General features: G+C 31.9%; 1 long non-coding RNA gene across 1 annotated transcript; it reads right to left on the bottom strand.

Annotated features, from left to right (window-relative positions):
* Positions 1-2,451: 2,451 nt before the first annotated feature.
* Positions 2,452-8,113, bottom strand: LOC115982747. The gene is made up of 6 exons (XR_004089722.1): positions 7,817-8,113; positions 7,561-7,691; positions 3,668-3,723; positions 3,447-3,529; positions 2,839-2,964; positions 2,452-2,640 (listed from the first exon to the last, which is right to left on the bottom strand). It is a non-coding gene; the product is annotated as an uncharacterized LOC115982747 (long non-coding RNA).
* Between the last annotated feature and the right edge of the window lie 3,689 nt (positions 8,114-11,802).

Here is an 11,802-nt window from a genome sequence, read left to right as displayed (position 1 = left end):
AGAGCACACCTAATTTAATTTAAACTTAGATCAAACCCCATTTGAAAATATTTTTTTTAATTAATTTATCCAAAATTGTGGTGAGTTATAATTAGTTAAAACTAATACAGCTTAACACTATTTATATTTCTAAAAACCAAATTAAAAATATAAACTCCATTTTAGAAGGATGACAATGAAAACGTGGGCTTTCAAAAACTTACTTAGTAACATTAAAAAAAAGAAATGAACAAAAATTCAAAATTTTTTTTTCATTTTATATAATTAGTAATTGCTAACTTGTGTGATGGACAAAAAATTCAACATAAAAGATCTATGTGTGAAACATATTTAATTAATAACTATTAATGAATTAAAAGTAAAATTAGAGATATTTTTATAAAATAACACATCTAATTAATTAGAAATTTAAGCAACGAAAAGTTAATTAGAATTTGTTTAAGGAAGATAAAACCTAATTTAATAAAATTAGTGACCTGTAATATATCCAAGAAGATGGTGAGTTTGAATTTAGTTAAACTAATACAGTTTATTTTAGAACTATTATTAACTCTATATATCAAATTAAAAATATATATTAGAGTAATTATGTGAAAAATCACGGGCTTTCGACCGCTTACCTAGAAACAATATTAGAAAAAGTTAATAACTGTCAATTTATATTATTATTAAATTTTAACATATGCAATGCATATGTAAGTTTAATATAAAAATATTTATATATGAAACACGAACAAATGTAATTGCTGAGTATTAATATATATATATATATATATATATAAATTAGAGAGTTTGTAGAGAAAATCATACCAAGTTTGATTAGGAGATATATATATATATATATATATATATATAATGAAGATCTAGAAAGATATAGGTTTTATAAGTTTATCTGGCAATATAAGGAGTCAAAACCTTTCATTTTTTTATATATTATTACTAATCAATAATATATGTAAAATATGATTTTTTTTTCTTTTATTTTTCTCTAAATGTGAAATTTTATAATTATGATTATTCTTAATAGGTATTTATTATGATTATATTTTTATAAGTAACTTTATATTTTCAACAAACATTAAAGCAAAAAAAAAAAAAAAGTTTGTAGGGGTCCCCCGATAGAAGAAGTTTATGACTCCACTAACTGCTGCTAGGAAATGTGAACATGAATGGGAAAAAAATTAGAGTTTGCTTTATATATATATATATATATATATATATATATATAGGCAAAGTGCAGGAATTCCGAATTGAAAAACTCATTGTGAAATTGGATGCTGAAAAAGTGATAAACATTATTTCTAATACTTGCAACATTAGCCTATGATTGATTCAAAGGAAAATATTTTCCGACCATAAAATATTTTCAAGTGTTTGGTTGCATTATTAAAAATGTTATGGAAAATATATTTTCTATTACTTTCTCACATTTTTTCATCTTCCAAACATATATATAATAAAAAAAATAATGAGAATTTTAGATCAATAAAATCGTGATTGGTGACCATCGGTGGCTATAGTTGGCAACCAAAGACCGAAGACATTAGTGGAGGGTGGTGGTTGGGTGACTAACAATGGGGGGTGGGGGATGGAGGTTCTATTTATGCGTTTTGGGTGATGTGGAAAATGAAGAAATACAAACGAAAGTGTAAAACATTTTTCCCCAGAAGTGCTTTTATTTTAGAGAGATGCTATGTCCACAACATTTTTACAACATTTTCATAACAAATCACAAGTGGTTAGTTATTATTGGTTCAAATTTGAAACTAACATTAAGATTATTTTTTTGCCCCAACAATAACAACCAGTAATTACCTGAAACTTAGAATTTGTTGTGAAAATGGTGTTGACATATCATTTCTCTTTTATGAGAGATATTATGTCTACACCATTTTTACAATATTTTCACAATAAATCACAAGTGATTAAATGATGCGTTAGTTCACATCTTTGCCATAGTCCATTCTAGTCTCAATCAAAAGTAGACCCTTTATTATAACATGTTTGAATGATGTGTCTAGAAACAAGAGTAAAGAAAGGTTATTTGGTTGTATAATTTTCTTATTAGTACAAATTTTTCTACCGATTTTAGTCAAAAATGAATTAATTTCTTTGTTCCACTTTTTATGCTCCTCTTTATGGTATATTACGTGCCAGATTTTTTTCCCTTTCAAACTTTTAGTAATTTTATAAAGAATATATATAACAAGTTAGTGATTAGTAGAGTATAAAATAGAGCATAACAAATAAGATAGAGAATTTGTATTCGAAAGATGTAATTTTTTTAAAAGGAAAAAAGGGGTGTAAATTAAGGATTAAAACAGTGATGAACTGAGTAATATACTAAGGTTCAATAAATATATATTGAAGAGAATTTATTATATATAGTATTATAATTTTTTTTTAAACATTATTTTTTTGAGACTATTAAGAATGTCTATAGCTCCTTAGGTGAGGTATCATTTTGTTGGGTCCATTGAGAAGTCAACAAGACTGTTCATAATCTAGCTAAATGGTCTTTCAAGTCTCAAGCATGATGCATTTGCCTGTTTTTGAATTGTGTAATTCTCCCAAGTTTTGCCTGTGTCATCTTGGAGGAGGCTAGATGTCTAGTGTACTCGTGTTGTGTCCTTCTGTTTTCTGTAAAAGTTTGTTATTCATAAAAAATAATAATAATAAAAAAATAAATTCCAAGTTTAATAAATATACTCTTTACAAATATTATGTTATAGAATAGTAACAAGGCTAAAATTTCACTCAATATCTTTTTATTGAATGTGAATTTTGATTAATCCACTATTGGATCACTTATTATTATTATTATTATTATATATATACCTTCCATCCTTTCAAAATTTTCCAAATGTGCCTCCCATGACCCGAGTTAAAGCATTTAACAGCGCCAATCTTGTGAGACTTTCGAGATCTACTCCAGTCCAACTTGGAGTCAAACTGTCAAAGTAGCTGTTCTTGTGCAAATAGAACACAACCAACAAAGAGAGAAACATCACAATAACAAATCAGAAATTTTAGCTAACATCTTGAATCCCAATAAATAAAAGAAAACGTAGATGAACAATTAGTTTCAAAAGGCAAATTGGATTTGAATACCAAAACCACAAAAGTTTATATTATTAACAAAAACACATGTAATACAAACCAGTGACATGAGATTATGGTTCCATTTATCAATATTCTTAAAGTACAAAAAAAAAAAAAAAAAAGGCAAGTTACCTATGTCTTCGAGGCTCACATCCAACTTAAGTAAGAGTTATCTAATAATTTTTTATTGTGAATTTTAAAAATCTGAACACGTCCTGCTTCATCAAAAGCACCTATCTCAAGAAGAAGCTATAATCGGCCCGGTTTATGAATTGAACACTACAAGGATGAGTACATGCGTGGGTGCATCAAAGAGAGAAAGAAAGGGAGGGAGAGAATATTACCTCAGAAGAGCAGGATGTATAAGGTCCAATTTGTTGGTTGTTCCAACAATGAAGATGTTGTTCATATTGTGAAAACCATCAATCTAAAATAAACAACTTATTAGTTCGATATTGAACAAGAGGGATAGAAAAGAAAAATAAGAAAAACCTCAAAAATTTTCAATTATTCTAACGAATTTCATATGTCATATTTATAAATTAAATGAGGATTATTCACTAACCATTGTTAACAACTGATTCACAACTCGATCCATTTAGTCTGAATCGGTGGAGCCACCTATTCTCCACACAAAAAAAATTATACCCAATATTGAATCAAAATATGATAATTAACAAATGAATAGTTAAAATTTGATTCTTTTACCTTTGCTATTGAATCTAATTCATCAAAGACAATTATATGGAGTGGACTACATACTATCACCTTAAAAGGGAGGAAAATAAAGAATAGTGAATACATGTTCTAACAAAATGTAAAGTAAATCTCTCTCAAATTTATAGTCTTTACCATACTTCTTGTATTTACTTATTGCTTCCGAGAAAAGATTTCTCACGTTCACCTTAGTATTACCATGCCACATGTTTAATAACTCAGGACCTTTTATAACTTGCATGGTGCAGAATGCTATGTTAATGATAAATGATTGTATCGGACCTAATTCATCATGATATATAAATATAGATGGATGTTGAGACTTCAGTATTTTACTCTCTTTTATTTCACTTCGATGTAATAGATTACAAGCTATTGCCTGACCTTGGTAAGTTAGTGGTGTAGGTTGTGCGATGAGTTTTGTTTAGGCGTAGCTGGTGAAATGGAAGAGTGAGTTGTTTAGAGAAACTTACAGGTGGATGAATTGTACCCTGCAAAGAACTCTTAGTTCTCAAAATAGCACTCAAAAGGCTAGGTATTTTATTCACTTTTCAAAACTGATTACAAAAATGAGGCCAATATTCTATTTATAGCTCATGCAGCCACTTAAATGGCTCAAGCTGACCTTAATTCCTATTGGTGTAGGCTATACTAACTAACACACACCCTAACTACCTGAATACAATTTAATCCCATAGGTTGCTGTACAATAACTGCCTGCACCTGGTACTTGGTTACAAGTCTAACTAATTTGACTCTATCTGTTACAGCAGAGACTTCTAGGCTCCCATGCTCCCTCCAATTGCTTGCAATTGATCTAGAAATGGATTGGAGACTTAGTTAACCTCCTCAACAGAACCTTAGTTGACTGCTGGAAGTATTAGACCGCAATAGAACAGGCTGCTGAACTCAAACCAGCGGGTACTGCTGCCCTATAGGAACCCAAGCCCTTCTGATTTGAAGAGATGTGGCTCACTAACGATAATTGTGAAGAAACTATTCAGTCAGCTTGGGGTTTGAACATTACTCGTACTCCAATGTTTAGAGTATATGACAAATTGAAAACTGGCAAAAAAAACAACTTTGGGTGTGGAATAAAACCATTTTTAGTAGCGTCAAAAGAGAGCTCAGACAAAAAAAAGAATTGCTTAAACAGACAGAGTTGGCATACATACAAGGCCACAGTCATTAACCAGTCCTAGTGCTACTACATAAGGAGGTGAATTCTCTTCTTGACAAAGAAGAGAGAATGCAGAGGCAAAGATCCTGTTCTCAATGGCTACAACATGGGGATTGAACATCAGATTCTTCCATGGTAGAGCTACTCAGAGAAAAAGAAAGAATGCTATTAGGGGTTTCAAGAATGAGAGGGGTGAGTGGAAGTCAAATGATGCCAAGATTGCCCCCAATTTTGGTCAATTACTTCTCTCAACTTTCCACTACTACATCCAATCCGCAAGCCTTAGAGCAGGTAATGGAAGGGGTTCAATCCTCCAAGTGCCTTTCTTTTTATTTTTTCTAAGAATACAAATTGTTTTCAACTGTAAAATGCAATGTGCGTTGCTCGAATTTGTGTGTGTTTCTTTTTCATTCTTAGTCTTCAAATTTCATTTATTTATTTCTCTCATCATCATTTTTTTTTCATAAAATTTTATATTTTTCTCATATCATCAATTTGTTTTCCTCGTAGTATTCCCCCCCCCCCCCCTCATTATCATCATAGTTATAGATATATTTCAATAATAAAATATAGTTATTAGTTCTAAGTTATGACTAATGTATAAATAGATACGATTCGGCCCCCCAGGTGAAAAATCCTAACTACGCTCTAGATATTGTTGGGAAAAATTCTATATAAGTGAAAATAAATTTTAGCAAACACAGTGGAAGCACAACCACACAAGAACACAAAAATTTACATGAAAATCCTTTTTCCTTGAAGGGAAAAACCACGGGACATAGTTCGAATAATTTCACTATATTAAATAGAGATTACAATACTTAGAGATACAACTTGAGCAAAGAAAAAACTCTTTTTTTTTTCTTTTCACTCACTACTCTCTTCTTTGCTGTGTATCTCTCACAATTTTCTCTTACTCTCTATATTTCTCTCTTCTCTTTTGCCTGCTTTCACTCACGCAATTCTCTAAGACTACACTGTCCTCAGTCTCACTCATTGGGACTTCTTTTCTTACTCATTGGCCGAATGGCTTCTCTCTTTATTTCTTCATCTTTTCCTTCTTTTCTTCCTTTCACACTCTTGACATCAAATCACAATAAATGCAATTCACTTGCCTTCAGCCAATTTCTCTTTTCTTCAACCCTCCCTTAGGCCGAATAGCCTTTAATGCATCAGTCCCTTTCTTTTCTCTTTTTCTCCTTAGCGTGTCCAACACGCCTAAGCCATGTCTTTTACAAATGAGCTGGACCATGGTGCAGTGTACCAATAGATATATGTATCTATTCTCTCATCTATCCTCTCACAAGAAATGAACTCCACATATATTTACCTCTTCATAGCCTCATTTAATTTCCTCCAAAAACAAAAGTCATGCGGCTGATGATTTGTCTACGAGTGAATAAAAAAACCATATCCAATCTCTTTATAAACAGAATTGATCAAACAGGTAGAGGCATATAGAGCTCTGAATTTGCCATCCTTTTCCTGATACATCTTTCCATCTCTAAAATATAGCTGCTCCACATTCTCCACCTAGGGGACAATAGTCCACCGGAATATTGGGCCGTGGGCCTTGTCCGAGGACATTTAGCAATCCGAGGATAGGTAGGCTTTAATGGAAATGTACCAATCAGTAAGTTATGGAAGGATTCTGGCCCTAAAGGTTTGGTAAGGATGTCTGAGGAGAAAGGCCTCCTCGACTAGGCAGAGCGAGGGTCAGAAGGTTTGGTCTGCCATTAGGAGCTACGCTCTGGACAATTCTAATCTTTTGTCAAAATTATGGCATGTGGTTGGGAGTGATGTTACTGGGGGTGTTATCTTGCCTAAATTTGGGAAGAATCTTGAAATCTATAAATCATGCTTTCATAACTTCGATTCCAAAATCCACCTTCCCGTTTCCTTAACTTCCCATTTAGCCGCTCTCATAATAAACTCTCTAGAATAATCCTGCCTTGATAGAAATTTTTGACCAAAGAAAAATGCCAAATCTTAGCCTCCAAAATAGCATCTCTTATCCTAGTATCGTAGTATTAACGCATTTGAACTCAAAAAAAAAAAAAAAAGACAAACAAAAGTTCATATTCCAAAGAATAAGTTTGGACATACCCAAATTGACTACAAAGTATATCCCCATAGTTTTCTTTAACAAATAGAAAGGCAGCAAATTGGCCTTTTCGGCTAGCTTCCCACTTGGACACACCTTCTGCTACTGCCTCGTCTGGTGGTTACCATTGATTTTTTTTTTTTTTTTCCCACCATTTTGATGAAGAATCCAGGTCCATTCCCAACCCAACAAAAAAGTGATAGCTTTGTTTTTTCTATAAATAGTTTATTTTTTCTTCACTATAAATAAGACCTCAAGCTTAATACAATTTAAAAAAATGAAAATATTTTCATAAAAGTATTCCTTTCTATTCAAAATGGATAAGAGATATAATAATTTCAAATATAGATAAAAACAAACCACTCAAATGCCAAAATAAATGAAAAAACCATTCCACAAAAAAAAAAAAAAAATCAATATTATATACATAATAACACAAAAATTCATATTCTTTTACCTTATTTCCTAGTCCCCCAATTCCAACATATGATCAGATTGCGCGTAAATCGGCACCTATGAGCTCTCTTTGACTCATTTTCTTTCTTCGCCTGCGATTTATCTTCTTTCTTGGCCACATAGCTTAAGGATCTAACCAAATTGAGATATAACAAAACAAAAAGAACCTCAAAACCATTAACTACACAAATCTGCGATTTATGTTAGATATCAACTCAACATAACAGGCAAAGAAATAAAATAAGAGGAGGACTCACATGAGAGAGAAGTGTTGTTTCGGCTGATGAGAACAAGAGAGAAAAGAGATGGTGAGAGATCCTGAAGACTGGTTTGATTCAACATTGCTACTTGAATCAGTGTTTTTTGTTGCAAAAGGGTGGTTCTGTTTGTCGTCTCTGCTGGTGATGATTTTGGAGACAGTATGAAATTGAGGGAAAATCTGGTAGTAGTTGAGACTTGAGAATTGAGAGTGACACCAATGGGTGAAAAAAATAAAATAAAATAAATTTGTGGGTGTAAAAATGTTATTTAAATTGAATAGTTATAGTCTGACAGAGTTTTGAGACTAAATTATTCACGTGAGTGGAGGAAAAAAATGATGATTCTATGAGAAAAGAGTGACATACAAATAACAACAGCCTATTTCATCTAATAATTGTGGCAAAAATTAAGATTTTTGATGTGATATTATAATTTACATACAATAATTATGTCATAAATTGAGATTTTTTATGCGACACTAGAAAATATTTCATTTAAATAAGGCTACCTAACTCTCATTCCTAAACTTGAATTCCTATATGCCCTTTTTTTTTTGGCTTTTTCTTCTCTGCCCAGTCCTGCAGTCAATTAATGCAAAGTACAAAGCTATCCTAGAGTCCATTTGCACCACATTGGTGCTCAGGCTGGCATTTAGCTTGTTTGTCAATCTCTCATGTCCAGTCAATGGAGTGCTAGTTGTTAGCTTGGTTTCAGTTTCAGTCCTTACTCGTGTCTATCAAGGTCACTGTTCAGAAAAACCAACTAGCCCCCAAGTCTTCAAAGACAACAATTGCTTAAGAAAACCATTCATAATTTTGTACCATTTTCCTATTACTTCGTAATAAATTTTCTTTTACCCTTACATACGCAATAAGAAAACCATTCAAAATTCTGAACACGGGGAACATCAAATAAACATCCATATAGTATTACATTTTGTCAAAAATTCATTTTTTTCATTTTATTACAAAGGTTAGTTTTGACAACTTTCATAATTGACAATGTTCGCTACTAGTTGAAACCACAACAGTAAGCACAAGTCTCAATTTTATTTGGTTTTGTAAAATTTGTTTGACATTTTTATTATATTATGTTTTTTTTTTTTTCTCTGTCTCTATCAGACTGTCACTCACCCACTACCCCAAACACCATTACCTCACTAAACTACTCTTTTCCTAACTCTCTCTCTCTCTCTCTCTCTCTTCCCTCTCTCTCTTTTTTTTTTTTTTTTTTTTTCCTGAATTACTCTAAGTTGTAACCGTGGTTTTGAATTGGGCTTTTAATTTTTTTTTTTAGTTGGGCTGGCTAGGCTATCTGGGCTGTTAGGTGGGCCAAGGTTTTAGAAAAGAGGGGCCCAACCCTAAAATTCTAAAATTACCTAACAAAAAAATAAAATTGGGCCAGTGGGGGCCCGGGCCCCCCTGGGTCCATCCCTGTTACTGTGTCATTTCATTGCTTCGGACGGTAAACAAACAGCTTGAGCCCGAGTTCATAAAAAGTTTATTTATGTTCATTTACTTAAAATTAGACTTGATTATATTAAATAAACCTTTCTCAAAAAATTGATTAAATAAGTTGAATTCAAACATGAAAATATATTTATGAACATACTTGTGACTTGTGAGTATGTGACTTGATGTAAGTATATATATAAGCTTGAAAATGGGTTGTGTTTGTCAACCAACTAAAACTTGTTTTATTAAGCGGGTTGATGTGAATTGTATCTATATTAACCCAACATGACCGAATTATTAACCATGTTAAGTGGGTCATGTCATTTAGTGCAAACTCACTCAATAAACTTGTCATATTTGGATTGAGAGATTTTGATACGATTGTTAAATAGGTCATATTTTTGTCAAACCATATAGTTGAATACAACCAGCTCAACATGACATGCCAACATGAATTATCAACCCTATTTACAATGAACGTTTTACAATTTGAAAGTTTGTAACACATGCAAATTAGGCTACTTTATTTGTTTAAATTTTTGGACAAGTCAGATTTTCGAATGAAACATTTCACACTCAACCCTCACTTGTCAATATCAATTTTTTAGCTTTATAAACACAAGATACATTTGATTCACCAATCAAAACTGTTTGAGACCCTTTGCGTTGAGTTGGACCAGACAAGTGTTCAAGTTGAAAAATTCCTTAATAACCCCTATTTACTTATTGGAAGAGCAATAAGAGAATTCCCAATGTGTTCTACAAAAAAAAGCTTCAAATAACAACCATCCTGTCACCGTTAATATCTTCTCCAAATATCTCCCTGGTCCTTGTACAACTCACACTAGCTTTTAGAAAGCACCTCTTCGTTTTGTTTATATTTTTTTGGGAAAATCATACAATAAAGCATAAAGTTTATATCATGTCACTACAAAAAACACAGGGTTTAGCCGCGTTTCAAAAACGCAGCTATAAACCCTAAAACGTGGCTATAGGCTATAGTCGTGTTTTCTATAACCGCGTTTACAAACGTGGCTTTTACTGCATGACAATAGCCCCCTACGGGGTCTATAGCCACGTTTTTTTAAATGCGGCTACAAGTGCCCCTATAATTGCGTTTTTCCACCCCTTATAGGCTAATACTTATAGTTGCATTTTGTAAAAAATGTGGCTATAGACCAGCTTTAGGCTGCATTTAAAACACGGCTATAGGTATAGTTTTGACTGCGTTTTAAAAACGCGGCTAAAGCCTCTTATAGTTGCGTTTTTGAAATGCGACTATAGGTTTTTTTTAAACAAAAAAAATTTACTGGTTTTTTTCCCCAAAAAATTCAAAATTAAACACAAAGCTAGAAAATTCAAAATCAAACACAACATACTCACAATACAAACACATCCAGAAAATTCAAAATCAAACACAACATACTCACAATACAAACACAACATGCTCCAAAATATAAGAACATAAACCCATGAATCTCCTCTCATTCAACAAAACCAACCCAAATCTAACACTAAATCCATTCAAGGAAAACAAAAGCACAAGCTCAGAAACACAGAAGAACAAGCTCAAGAACACAAACCCATTTAAGCATAAGCACAATATCGACAACACAATAGCACAAATCCAAAGAATTTAAATTCAAAACTCAAATCCAAATCAAGACATAGACACAAATATTGCTAGAATGTCCACTTCATTCAAAAATTTTAGCATTTCCTCCATTTTCTTACTAACTAAACAAAACAAAACAAAACAAAAAAAAAATAGATCTATAAACAAATCAGTGTGCTTGAGATGAAAAAAAAAAAAAAAAAGAAGAAGAAGAAGAAGAAGAAGCTACAAAGAAACAAAGAAAAAAAAGAAGAGTTGTGCTGGAGTGAAGGAGGAAGGAAAAAAAAAGAAAAAAGAAAGAAGAACCTAGCGTGACTTGCAAAAGAAAGGAGCAAAAAAAGAAGAAAAAAAGAAGCAACAACTCCAAAGAAAAAAAAAAAAAGAAAAAAAGAGTTACGCTAGAGTGAAAAAAAAAAAAAAAAAAAAAAAAAAAAAAAAAAGGGGTTGCACTAGAGTGAGTGAAGAAGGAAGCAAAAAAAAAAAAGATGAAAGTGGGGGTACGTTGGAAAATAAAGAATTTTTTTTTTTTTTTTTTGGTGTTACATATAGCTGCGTTTTAAAAATGTAGCTATATGTTAGTTATAGCCCACCTATAGCCCACGTTTTAAAAAACGCAGCTATAGGTCACCCTATAAAAAAAAAAAAAATTATTCAACTGGACCTATATCTGTGGTTTTTGAACGTGGCTATAGACTTAACCAATAGCCAGGTTTTTTAAAAACGCAACTATAGGTCACCCTTAAAAAAAAAAAAAAAATTATTCGATTGGACCTATAGTTGTTGTTTGTAAGCGGCTATAGACTTAACATATAGCCGCGTTTTAAAAGCGCAGCTATATGTTAGCTATAGCCGCATTTAAAATTTATTAAAAAAAAAAAAAAAAACACAACTATAGGTCCCTCTAAAAAAAAAA

The sequence above is a fragment of the Quercus lobata genome, chromosome 3, assembly GCF_001633185.2.
Source record: "Quercus lobata isolate SW786 chromosome 3, ValleyOak3.0 Primary Assembly, whole genome shotgun sequence".
Classification (NCBI taxonomy): domain Eukaryota; kingdom Viridiplantae; phylum Streptophyta; class Magnoliopsida; order Fagales; family Fagaceae; genus Quercus; species Quercus lobata.
This window is presented reverse-complemented; position numbering and strand designations above follow the sequence as displayed.